A 13,910-nucleotide genomic window follows, 5' to 3' on the forward strand; every position below is an offset into this window, starting at 1 on the left:
AGAAACTTTAGGGCTGACGTAAATTTGATTATATAATACTGATTACTCAATTGTGCCTTGATTGTCAAATGCTACTATGTAATACACTGTGTAACATGTTATAAGAGTAATTATTGCAGCAATATCCTAAATATTACACGAAGACTTAACAGCTGATAAGTTGACGTTCGAAGCAATACAATTTTAATTCTTTTCTCTCAAACCTTGAACCTCATTGATCCGTTGCTAGTGCTGTTAAGTAAAAAAGCAATGCGGTAAATTAAGTAAACAATGCGGTAATAGTAGTTTACGCAACGATTGCGTTAAGTGAGTCTTTACGACACGAGTAGAAAATTTATTTTTGGACTTCCACCAACTTAATTAAGAATACGCGAGTATCAACATGAACAAGTCGGATCAACAATTAAATTGGATCAGCTGATCAGCTGATTAGTTGCGTTCGAAGCATTACAATTTTAATTCTTTTCTCTCAATACTTGAACCTCATTGGTCCGTTACCTGTGTGGATATGAAAAAACTATGCGGATATGAAATGAAACTATGCGGATATGAAAGTAAACAGCTGTAAAGTGAAACTTTTCAATTCTAAGAACTGGACTGAAATGGCTACTTTAAAAAACGGTCGTAGGTAAAGTAAATATTTTCCATTCTAAGAACTAAATTTAAAAGATTAGTTTAAAAACGATTGTAGGTAAAGGTAATAGTATATTACGTTACTGTACTAGTTCTGAAAAAAATTGTTTACCGGACGAGTGACGTACGATATTTTACGCCATACTACTCTAACTTAACAATAAAAAATCTGTACATATCCTTATATATTTCCGCCGACTAAAAGACCAACAATCACAGCTCATAACCTCAAGAGATGTCATGTTTATGTTTATAACCACTCATTGCCAAATATAAATCAGCTGGTTGGTGTCCGATAAAAACTCATTACAGTACAGTTGTACGTAATGAAACCCCATTTTATTAAGCTGGTGGCAAACAGCTGTTTTCTGGACTAAATCCGTGCGTGGGAAGTTAGTTAAAACAGTGCAGTGTGGCGTAAAACAAATTTTCACGACGGTTCTGGTTCTGGAACTTGCTCCTGTATTTAGGTGAGAAAGTCCTTAAACATAACAAAATTCTTAGTTTAAAGTTTGTTTTTGGCGAGTTTATGTTATTCTAGAGAACATTGTGGAAATATTCAGTACCATGTGTCAGGCTATTGAACTTGATCCCGAGTAGAAGTGAATTTGACCAGGACTCACTACCTCAGAAAAAGAAATATATCACATAGGTTGGTCAAATGAGGTTTGGCCTGGTATACTTGTTGTGAGAAGGTAATAAAGTGGAGGGAAACCCTCTAGCTGGGCTTGATATATCTCTGGCTACATCTCTTACAAGTAATCAAGGTTCACTTTAGTCTAGGCAGGAGTATATTGCCACCACTGAGCTATCACTATCTAATTAGTAATATTAAGTATTTTAAACTAGGTATTGTCAAAAGGCATTAAAACTGTACAAAGTATGCGTTATTTTCATTGTATATACAAATTCTAAGTTAGTACCTTATGAATATTTGAAAAAACTAGACATTTTAAGTATAAGGATTTTTTTGTTAATAAGTATTCCGCGTTATGATATATTCCTAATACTTTTTGTAAGAACACACAAATGATCACAAATGCTGTTAAAAGATAATCAGGAGAGAATAAATGTGCTTTGACAGTGAGTAAACTCAACCAAATTACACCCTGCTCTTTAACATGGATACGGCTTTCCAATATCAATTGATTTTGTGCCCGCAATTTGAATAACTAAATTAATGTATAATCGATTTTTGACCACGACGCAAATTATATTTCTTGATATACATTTAAATTCTAGAGACATTCAAGAAAGTATATAGCCTCAACGCGTTATCTTAAGGGTTCGATACCTAATAAAAAAATAGAAATGTCACATCCAATGAAAAATTGCATAACGAGAAGTTAGAACTCTCATTACACTTTCTTTAGGCGTACATATTTATGGGCTTATAAGTTTTGAAGTTAAAATGCAGCTTGTTCTGTAAAAATTAACATTATAGCAATTTAAGTGCTTTAGTTAATTAAGGATATTATATAGGTACAAGTAATGTATTGTATCAGCAACAACATTTACTTTTTTAAGTAGTCTATTATATATTGTGAAATTAAACTGAAATACTAATTCAAACTAATCAAATTACTTTTAAAAACAATTTACCAAGTTTAAGTTGGTAAGGCACTGACCGCTGGACAGTGGCTAACTTACTTTTTAAATACAATAGACTAATTGTTTGGCTTTACAAAAGGAGATTGTATGGTTTTTATGGGATCATGGGTTTTATAGTTACTAAAGAACAAATTTGTCAAATACAGTTTGGGAGTTAGAATTTTGTGAATGACCTACTCATGATCGTTCAGGTCGTTCAGTTGGCAACTTCTACGATTCTTATCGAGATCAAAGAGTCAAAATTGCTTCCGTAACCACTTTTGGCTCCTTTTCATGTCCTAGTTTTTTTTAACGTCTGAACGTCTGTCAATCTATCGTTTTATTCAACTTTAGCAAAATTGTTTTATCTTATTTCAGAAATATGGTATAGGAACATAGCCTCAACAGTTCCTTTATGTTACAATCTTTGTCGATACGTTTCACTGTTATTGTAGCATCATAAGACATAAGGTGTCACACAAATACAAAAAATCACAACGTTCTGAAAAATCAAAGGACTGAAGTATTATAGCCCAGGCAAATAAGTCCAAAAAGAGCTGTAGCTCCTAAAAATTGGGGGAAAGCTGTAAATCGTTTTAATCTGTTCTGGAGATCCTAATAAGTAAAAAATGTGACGGATTCTGAAGTGAGCTAAGTGTATGGTAGGGAGACATTTAGACTGATTTTGCTATTTTTTTCAGTTTTTCGCTTATAACTCAAAAACAGTGCATCCCACAAAATAACTGTTTGTATACTTATCTAAAGAACATTAAATTCCGCGTCGAATGACGATAAAATAATTAAAATCGGTTTAGTCGTTCTGCTACAACCGATGGCTACAACAGGTCGTCAAAGTTCAGCAATTTTAACATTCTCCTTCTCATCCTATTCTTGATGATTACAGCGTGTTCCGCCGGTTCCTCCAGATGGCAGTGTATGCTATAGTTTTCGGCTTAAATTACTGAATTTTGTCGACCTGTTTGTTGTAGCAGACGACTTAACTGATTTTAATGATTTTAACGTAGTTCGACGCGAAATTTAATGTTCTTTAGAAAAGTATGTAAACACATTTATTTTGTGCGATGCACTGTTTCTGAGTTATGAACGAAAAACTAAGAAATTAGCAAAATCGGCCTAGTTTTTTGCCTCCCATACACCTAGCTCACTTCAGAATCCGTCGCAAACTCATTTACTTATTTAGGATCTCAATAGCAGATTAAAACGATTTCCAGCTCCCAAAATTTTTAGGAGCTACAAGTCTAATTTGCCTGGGCTATTACTACGAAAGTCTCGGTAGCTACTCTTCTATTGCAATATTCGCTGATGCAAGGAATCTGTCCAGCAAATAAATACAATGACTATGAGTATAAACTATTTCAGTATAATTGGAACTGAATTTTTGTCACATTACAACTCCTCCGTTTCCTTTGAATTCCCTTATCAAGACATCAGCGTGGATCAACAGATCTCAGCGCTGAGTTCAATAATGCAAGCAGAGAGGTTCGCTCCTTACTTTACCTGGTAAGTGGTCGTAAAGTGTTAACGTCGTGAGGCGACAGACGCCTTCGTCTCCTCACCTGGGGAAAGCGTAGCTTTAACGGAATATTTGTTTTATTTTGTATGTGGAAAATTTCATTACGTTTAATAACTACTTAGTTTGAGGTTCATTTGAAGGTATTTTTCTATACTCTTTGTTAGAAGTAAGTTTTTTGGTAATAGCAAGATATAGTTTTAAAAAAAGACTGGAGTCAGGTGATCAGAATTGTTCAATGATGTGCGAATTGAAAAATTTACGGACATGTTTCACCACGGTTTAAAAGAAGTTTGCACTTAGTTTGGTAGCTTGGATCTGCTTACGTGTTCATGTGACATTGGGATATCAAGATAGCGTGAGAAAAGCACAACTAAACCCCAGAGTGAATCGTGTATTTATTTAATACACGATCAGGGAATATTACACGAACATTAAGGAATTAATACACGAAGGTATAAGGAAAAAATAAAAATAACATGAAAAATATAAATTAGTGAAAAGTGTGCAGCTATTCCTCAAAAACAGATAGATTTGTTGTATCCATAAAACCATACCTCCATGTAACTATAAAACGTACTCCCGTAATAGATTTGTGATCCTTATGGAACAGCTGAAGACAATTTTATTGTTAGTTCCGTCCGGTGCCGCTAGGATTGTGATTTTGTTTACAATTTGTTTCTTACTTCACTTATTAAAAGCCTTGTTTAATCGAATAGGACGATAGACAATAGCTCGTTCTGTAGTTATATAGCCAAATAGTAAAGCAAAAATCATAAAATCAACCCTAAAATAGTAGAAACTAAATTTCGTCGACACTAGCGGTCAGTGTCACCATCATGAAAACCGAGCTTCTAATTTTACAATGATTCTGAAGTGCCATTGACTATTGGATACTGAAGTCAAAGGTAGTACCATTGACTAGTCAAAGGTAGTTGATGTGGACTTTACAAGATGAAGCAATTGCAGCAAAATCTATTGATAATTCTGTGAAAATTCCAAGCAAATCGTATATGCATGGTTACATTTATACCATTTATATCAGAAGGCGTATATAAAACTTTCTTTCTGATGAAAACTTATGGCTTTTACGAATAATATCGGGAAACGAGTTAAGTTAAAGAACACTCGCTTTAAATAAACAACGCAGCGTTTTTTTTACAGTGTACTATGTTATGTTACTCTTTTCCTTTGCACAGATGACTTCTATCAAAGTACATAAATCCTCTATCTACCTGTTTTAACATATCTGCTTTTCATACTAATTTACCATTAGAGTAAATTTTCCAAACACTGTACTCCCCAAACAATGTGTTTTTAATAACTCCTGTAAAATATTATTTAGAGAAATTAGAAACTATGGATTTTTTTTCTAAAAGCAAACAAAATGCAAATATATCATTAGCTTATAGTGTTATAAGACCTTAATTTAGTGTTCACCCTTTTTAGGGTTCTAAGTAACTTATCAGTTTCTACAGTTGCAACTCTAGCTAAATAACTGATGATTTTCAAGACGAGAAAGGAGGTTTTCCTAAGGAAACCATTAGATTCAATTTAGCGTTAATGAAGTTAAATAGTTTTACTGTATCTCGTATATTCAAACATTCCATTATTTTTACCCTAGTAAAGATATACAACAATATTTCACACCAAGGAGATTCATATTATCAATATTACAGATTTTCAATAACTGGAAACATTGTAGTTTCAATTTAATAACTGTAATATATGTGTCCTATTTTTCAATATCATGAAAACTAATTACCAAACAGGAACTCTAAAAACATTTTACAACATTTTATATCGTTCAGGGGTTTTTTTTTTTAAATAAAACATTTATATTCAGACAGTGAAATATATATTTTTCTGAAGGTAAAGCGATTTATGTTCTCTTTACTAAGTAAATTTGAAGCATGTTAGTAGATAAAATAAATTGGACACACACAAAACATGTATTAAAACCTATTTCATCTCATACTCTTATATGGCATGGTCATTTTAGTTATAATCGTATACTCTCCCATTTTGGTCCAGTGACGATATGAAAGATAAATATCATTCATAATAGTAGGGTTTACGTATACAATTTTGCCCTTCCTGAAAGTACATGGTTGAGATGTATATAGGGAGTTTATTTAAAATAGTATTTTTCATCACTAGGGCCTAAAGTGACTTTTTTTGACCCGAGGTCTAGTTTTACGATCAAGGCGAAGCCGAGGACGGAAAATGAGCAAGGGTTAAAAAATCACTTTTTTCTCGTGTGGTTAACTATATTTTTCGTTATATTGCATAATAAATTACCAAAAAAACCTCTCACTACGACTTCCTGCCTATTTTCAATTCTGCCAATGCAAATAAGCAGCTGTTTAGTAAGTGATTCATTTATTACGATAGCTATGTCGAGCAACCGACAACAATAGGCTAAAACCTTACCTAATAAATCAATCGATAAATATTTTCGATCAATACTATTGCCTCAATTGAAATTTACAACTGTTTACAACAGCTGATTTTTACTCCCTAGAGACTAAAAATGCTACTTTAGACCCGCATCGCATGCATTAAAAACGGCTGGTTTTGCTGTAGTAGCCTATGTCGAAAATTAGTTTACGCACGTGTAGTACTGTAAATTAAAATAAAAATTAGTTCAAAACAGGTTTTCAGCATAAATAAACTCCAAAATGACTGAAAAAATCGTTTAAAAGAGTTGGATGGTGTTTTTATTTGTGTTGATTTAAATCCACAAAGCCAGGTCTGCTTTACATTCAGGACGTAGTGGATTGCACTTTGTACTTTGTGGAAGTGTCTGGTCTAGTTTAGCAGTAATGAAACTTTTGAGGGTTCCAGCTTGTGTGAACATTTGTGTAGTTTTGATGACATGGTCGTCTTGTGTGTAACGCATTTGGTAACATTTATAATTATATTTTAAACACCATTGTTGATGAAACTTTATGTAGCCACAAACAAAATGTTTAATAATAAAATCCATTCCAATGAAATCAGTTATCACGAAGCAGAAGCAAGTACAATTCAATAGAACAGGTTTAATGCGAATTTAAAGTTAACTCTGCTATTATGTTATATGATATTAAAATATTCAACTCATGGATGACTTGAGGAGTATGTTTTATCTATGTATGTATAAAACATAACGTAGCGCATGGACAGTTCTAGTTTTAAAAGCACACTTGATTGTTAAGAGGACAGATGAAGTTTAAAGTATTACGTATATTTAAAAACCAAGTTTTCTTTTAATTTGGACCATTTCCCTAAAATAATGTCAAGGAAATAAGTCAAGCTCATATATAAATAATAACAATAATAATACTTTATAACTATACAAAAGTGGGTTGAAAATTATACAGGTTAATTTATTTATAAATAATTGCAATTATAATCATACCCAATTGGGCTTAAAACACTATCTAGGTAGGTTTACCACTAATACAGGTTTTCGCCTATTTATCAATTTTTGCGTGTATCAAATTCAAGTGGTTTTAAGATAACGTTCTGCTAATAATTTATTATCCATAAAATATATTTTTTTAAAGACGAATAAAACCAATGATGAGCCAAAACTGAACCAAATGAGGTAGCATAAGAAATTTTTGATCAACTTTTTTGTGTGCAATTTATTACAAAGTTACATTAAATCCTGTCTCATGACACATGTAGATCTAAAGTGGGAATACAAAACAATATGTATACTCTCAATGTAAGAGTTTCAACTTAAACTCTTAGAAAACTCAATTTCCGCTTGCAAGAATATCCATAAGCGATTTAATATATTCTTCCAAGAGCAATTAATTGTCTAATTAATACTGATGTATGACCCAAGGTGATATAAAACCTCTTACGACCACTTTAAAACGGGGAGCGAGCTGGTCTAGTGGTTAGAGCGCGGGACAACGGTTCCAGAGGTCCTGGGTTCAAATCCCACCAAATCACCAATGGATTTTATCAATGTGATAATGCCGCAACCCCTAGGTCTAGCCTGAAGTAATGTGAAAAACAATTCCGGGCTCGTGCCTAGCGTCCTAGGACAAAAAATACCTCTTAAACAGTGGTGTTGGACAAGGTGGATAGTGTGTAAAAAAATTAAATTACATTGCCGACCGAAATAAATGTAAAATTAGGTTTTATCTGCTTTACCGGGAAAGCATCCACCTTGCGAGGCCACTGGCATTATTAATACGGCTGTCTTCGGTCGTTAAGAATGGCATTAAACGGACGATGTTGTTAAAAGACACTTAAGTGAACCTTTTGTTGTTTATAAACTCCACAGAGTGTTTGTATAAGGCTTATAAACATTAAATTTATTGTATTATGTAATGGGATCTGTTGTGATTTATGTGTATGTGTAAGACCTATACATATAGGCTAACTCATAAACAGACACTTTTAAAACTTAAATAGGTTGTAGGATTTTTCTTCACCCTGAAGCCACCGTTTAACAAAGGACAACGCAACAATAATACTTTCATACTTTAAATGTAGCACATTACAAAATTTTACTGACCACCTACTTTGTAAATTACAAAATCGTCGTTTATCCCTCCAAATCTCTCGTGTAATCAGTCGAGCGTACCACATAGTGCTTTGGTTTGGTTATCTTTGTGTACAGAAATCCAAGCACCGTTTCATTACAAGGCTTGTGAACAGGTCTTTGCCTTTAAACCTCGAATTTCTTCTGAGGAAAGGTGTTATGCGAAACGTAAAGTAGTTTTTTTTTATAATCAAATATATAATAGTTGTTCCTAGAACCTTTTGTGACAATAGCAAGAACATCGCTTTACCTGTTAAACTTTTTGATTATTGATTCGTCAGTTTTCTATTTTTTGCGATCATACTAACCACACTAATTGTGCCAATGCCAGACGTTGTAGAGGTAATATAATGGAAAAAGGTAAAACAATAAATATAAATCATAAAAACAGTTAATAAAACACCACCATGTCCATTCATGGCCACAGTAAGAGATTATGCTATTATATTAAATTTTCCTTCAAATAGACTTTTTTCTTGAATCGTTAGTGTTTTTGGTTTAAAAACTTCCATGGTTTAAACTACTCGCATGGAGTAAGTAGTTTGCAGTGTTGAGACATGAAGGAATTTCGATATGTGGTTTTGCAGTTTTCCTTTTCTCTTGGTATAGATTTTTTATCTTTAAAACCAGGCATGCTAGTACTCAGGCAATAGAATGTGTATTCATCCAGTGTTTTACCCACATATTTCTCAAGAATACATACATTAAGACGTGATTTCATTTTAAGTGCAAGAAAAACTGTAAACAATATTCTTCATAGGAGTCTTTAATTTTACTAATTTGCTTTTATAAGTAAAACATGAAATGGCGTAGATGTGACATGAAGGAAAATGGAAGTGGTAAAAAGTTTTCTGTAGGGGAATAAAGAAACGAGAAGATTATATCTGCATATTTCCTGAGGACATTTTATATTACTTTATCCTTCGTCATGATTATCTGTTGTGGCGTGAATAATTGATGTTTACCTTTGTATAGCATGGAATAAAAAGTGTATGTTTTACCTAAAACATTCTTCATTGTAGTTTACATGGGTCCCTTTGATATATTTCCAGTAGTCATTTACGGACTTAGCTGCTACAGGGAAGTCAATGAAGTGTTTTTATGGTTAAATGTTAATAGTATAGTATGAAATAAATCCGTTTTCCAAATTTGATCAACATTTGTTTATATACAAGTAAACTACAACAGTTTGCTTTATTTCCATAAAAACAACATGAGAATATTTAATTTATAGTTTTTTGAATTTTATTCGTAATCATTAAGCGAATGACAACACTAAATTAATTGTTTTTTAAGATCTACAAAGTGGCTTAGAAATGATTGCAAAGTGTTTTGTTTTTAGGGTCGAAAATGGGAAAAGCCCATTTTACACCATAAAACCCCCCATAAACTCACAATGCCATAGTCCGAATATGCCGGTTCGCAAACTCGTTCGAAATAATAAATGTGGTATAAGTTTGTATCAGATTTCATAAAAATTGGATGGCATAGAATTAATAATCTGTACCCGTATCTCGTTTCTAATGCAACAAGTGCATCCTAGATATTGCTAACTCAATACTAACTTCAATTAGAGTAGAATTGCATGACTTCCGCATCTCGTTGATTAGTTTATATAGAGCAACTTGCACCTCTTGCAGTGACAACTTTTACTCAATCATAGTTCATTACTCAACTAGAGTAGAATTGCATGACTTCCGCATCTCGTTGATAAGTTTATATAGAGCAACTTGCACCTCTTGCAGTGACAACCTTTACTCAATCATAGTTCATTACTCAACTAGAGTAGAATTGCATGACTTCCGCATCTCGTTGATAAGTTTATACATAGCAACTTGTACCTTTGCAGTGACAACCTTTACTCAATCATAGTTCATTACTCAACTAGAGTAGAATTGCATGACTTCCGCATCTTGTTGATTAGTTTATATAGAGCAACTTGTACCTTTGCAGTGACAACCTTTACTCAATCATAGTTAATTACTCAACTAGTTTATACTTCTTAACTTACTATCTTAAGGCGTATCGCAGTTTTAAAGGCGACAATTAAAAAATATAGCTATTAAACAATTGACTTTAATATTCTTTTGAAACAATCTGTGTCTTGTAATTCATTGAACTCGGAATACGGATACTGGATAGTCCTTTGTAATCCAGAACCTGTTTAACCACAGGTTAAGTGAAAACATATCGTAAGATTTTCAATGGAGGGAACTTTACAATATAGAGAAATATCCCCTCATCTGAGAACCCCTTTATTTTGTTTACACAGTTGAACCTAAAATGTTGAACCAGCTCAAGGTCTGCTTTAATAAACTACCTCGAAATCCAAATCTGAAAGCCTTCACGAATTTGAAAGCAGTCGTAGATGACATTATAGACCTGTGGCTCCAACATAAAGTCTTACTTTTTAATCAATATAATGTAGTATAATTACTTACATACTTACTACTGTAGCAACTGCTATCCTGAATGTTACTTGACCTCCCGAACACCCTGCCTCCATACATCTCTGCATCTTGCGTCCTCCTTCATTCTCCTCAGTTTTCTTTTGTCCTTTTCTACTTGGTCCCACCATCTCAGTTTCGGCCATTAAGGGGTATTCCCTTCTGGGTTGTTCTCCAGTACTTTCTTTGGCAAGGAGTTGTCTTCTATTCTTATATTATGTCCTGCCCATCTCATTCTTCTACTCCGTACCTCAGCGTTAGAATCAGGATCTTTGAATAATTCTCTCAGTTCACAATTAATTATGCTTTAATCTCCATTTTTCATCCTAAAATCTATATTAATGGAAGGTTGATAAAATCAATAAATTTTGAAACTTTTAAAAGTTTATACCTTGTTACTGATGTTAAGTTTACACGTTTGAAAATTTAGTGCCATCTTATTGCAGTAAGCCAATAAGATGGATTCGACTTGGAGAATATTTACGTATGATTCTATAAAATATACTTATGTAAAAAGTACTAAGTAGACCAATTATCCATCAATAGACTTATTGAGGTTAATGTGATACAACTTTTAATGTTGGTAAGATAAGTATTCGAAACCTCAAATAAAGTGCAAATTAGATTTTAGCATGTTGAGTTTAAGTTGAATGAATTAAGTAATGAATACAATTTAATGAGTTAATGAATGCAGACGATTCCACATAAGTCAAATTCAAGAAGGTATCAGAGAGGACTTTATCAGTCTACTAACATATGTCCAGTACACTTTACTTTGAAGCTGCGCTTGACTCTACATCCTTTGTACCTTACATCTCCATATGTTGATAAGCTCTGCTCAACTGAAGACTTTATCATCAAGGAGAGGTGAGAGGTCTAGCACTTCACTTACATGCCGTGCATTCATAGAGAAGTATTACAGTTATTGTCAAGTACAGTATGTAAATGGTCAAGTTAAAGAATCAAATTTCAATAAGGCGAACGTATCACAATGTTTCATGGAGTCTTCGTCGATAAGCTAATACTACTACTTCCACTTCTACTGAGCTATGTTAAAAATTGAAAATGTAAAAAAAAAACAACAGAATATCAAATACTATAGTTGTTAAAAAAATACAGTATACTGACACTCAATAGAAATTTTTATAAGTAAGAAGTTAGTGCTTTTGAGAACGGTCAACACATGGGTTGCATCCTTATATATAATACGTGAAGGCGATTTCTACGAAAAACTACACCTCCATTAACAATGGGCGGATTTTCACAAACTATGTGTCAAAATTAAGTATTTTTGTGTAGACGCCCCCTTTCAAAAATTTCTGTAACAGTCATCGGGCTTTGCCCAACCGGCCATCAAAATCCCAATGCATTTCTTATGAAGAAAATTTACTAACCCAGTTGTTATGCTTCATTCTGCTATTTAATTTAATTTGTTTACAAGGAGAATTGTTTCCTGGTGCCATGTGGACAATGAATTATACTTTCGTATATACTTTAAATGCAACACTATATAAAGTTATAGTAATACGTTAAGAGATCTTCATTTAAATAACCAATAAGCCCGATTGAGCCTCTGCCTATATGTTTCCTGGTAAGAGTGTTGTAACTGTTATTATAGTATATTATAGTATATTATAGTAAAACCGAATTATTATTTTCTGCATTCTCACCCCGTAGCGAAGCACGGGCAGCGCAACTAGTATCCACACACTTTTCATTCGCTTAAAAGTGAAGGAGATAAAAAATAAAATTAATATTTGACATAATTTTCCAGATTAAATCACTATCAAAAATGGGAAATATTTCATAAATACCTTTTGAGACGTCAACCGAATTCCCTTCATTCCCGCGTCGGTGGAATTCAGCCACTGCTTGCAGCTACTGAGGCATTTTACGTTGTTTTACATTATAAAATATTTTTTTTTAAGTTTTTAACTGAACATATCAAATCAAATCAAATATCACTATTCATACATGTAAACATACATGAATAACATCGAACAAGTTAAATGCTTAAAATATACAACAAGAATATACTTACCATAGTTTTCTTTAGTTTTGATTCTATTTAATGAATAACGGCAAAGCTGTTTACACTTGTAAACTAATATAGGACATTTACAACCTAAGAACAAACCTTAGTTAGAAAAATTATATAATCATTCGTAAAACTATTTGATGTGAATCTTAATTTCAACAAAATTGTTTACATAAATGTAAATTAGGTAAATATGATTTTCACTACTTTGTTTATTCGTTATTTAGTTCTAAAAAGACTTGCATGTTTGCCATCTTTTGAGACATTAAGCGCTTGTAAGTTTCGTCCGGCAAACGTTGCATTAACAGTGGCTTCTCACGGAAAACTGCAGGGTTTAACATTACGCAATTAACATCTTACTCTTTTAAAGAGTATAAATAAGTTTTAAACATTTTTTGTAACGGTTTACTTTATAATGCCTTAAGCTAATGCATATTTAAATACAACAAATAATCACAAAATCTCATTGTAAAATAAACATAACAGAGTATGCTTTTTATGTTTGTAAATTGATAGTGTTACTGTAGTGTTTTATTTATGTGTGGGTTGAACATGTTTATAATAAGAATTGTGTTTATGTTATTGTAGTATCATTTATACTTAGCTATAATCAGTTAGAAATCAATGAAACAAAGGTAGTTAAATACTCATATTTCTGTAGTTACAGTTTCACCATGTGTATTCAATCAAAGAGTTTATTCAAATGCATCCAAATAAAATCTAGTTCAAAGACACTGTAATCATAATATAGTTTTATCAAGTTATTCTAAAGCCGTAACTGGTGTTATAACTTTATTATATTTTAACATAATAAAAGAAACTCATAACAATTTACGTGTTGTTCTGTGTGATATCTAAAATTATAAGTAGTCAGTTTGGCTTACATTCTTCTGATTAAAGTCTACAAATAAGGTTGGCATTACTGTGTGATGTCATGTGTTAAAGTGTTCAAATACACGTATGAGTGAACACACCATGCAGAGTAAGCAAGTTTCAGCTGTAGTTAGTTCTCTTGTCGTCTGCTACTACGTTATTGAATAACACAAGTACTAGCAAACTAGAACTAGACAGGTAAGATGTATCAAATTATTATTTTAGTTTCAAACCAAGAGTTATAACTTGTTA

The sequence above is a fragment of the Macrosteles quadrilineatus genome, unplaced genomic scaffold (assembly GCF_028750875.1).
Source record: "Macrosteles quadrilineatus isolate MER2022 unplaced genomic scaffold, UCM_ALF_1.0 Scaffold_3__2_contigs__length_128488019, whole genome shotgun sequence".
In the NCBI taxonomy this organism is placed as follows: domain Eukaryota; kingdom Metazoa; phylum Arthropoda; class Insecta; order Hemiptera; family Cicadellidae; genus Macrosteles; species Macrosteles quadrilineatus.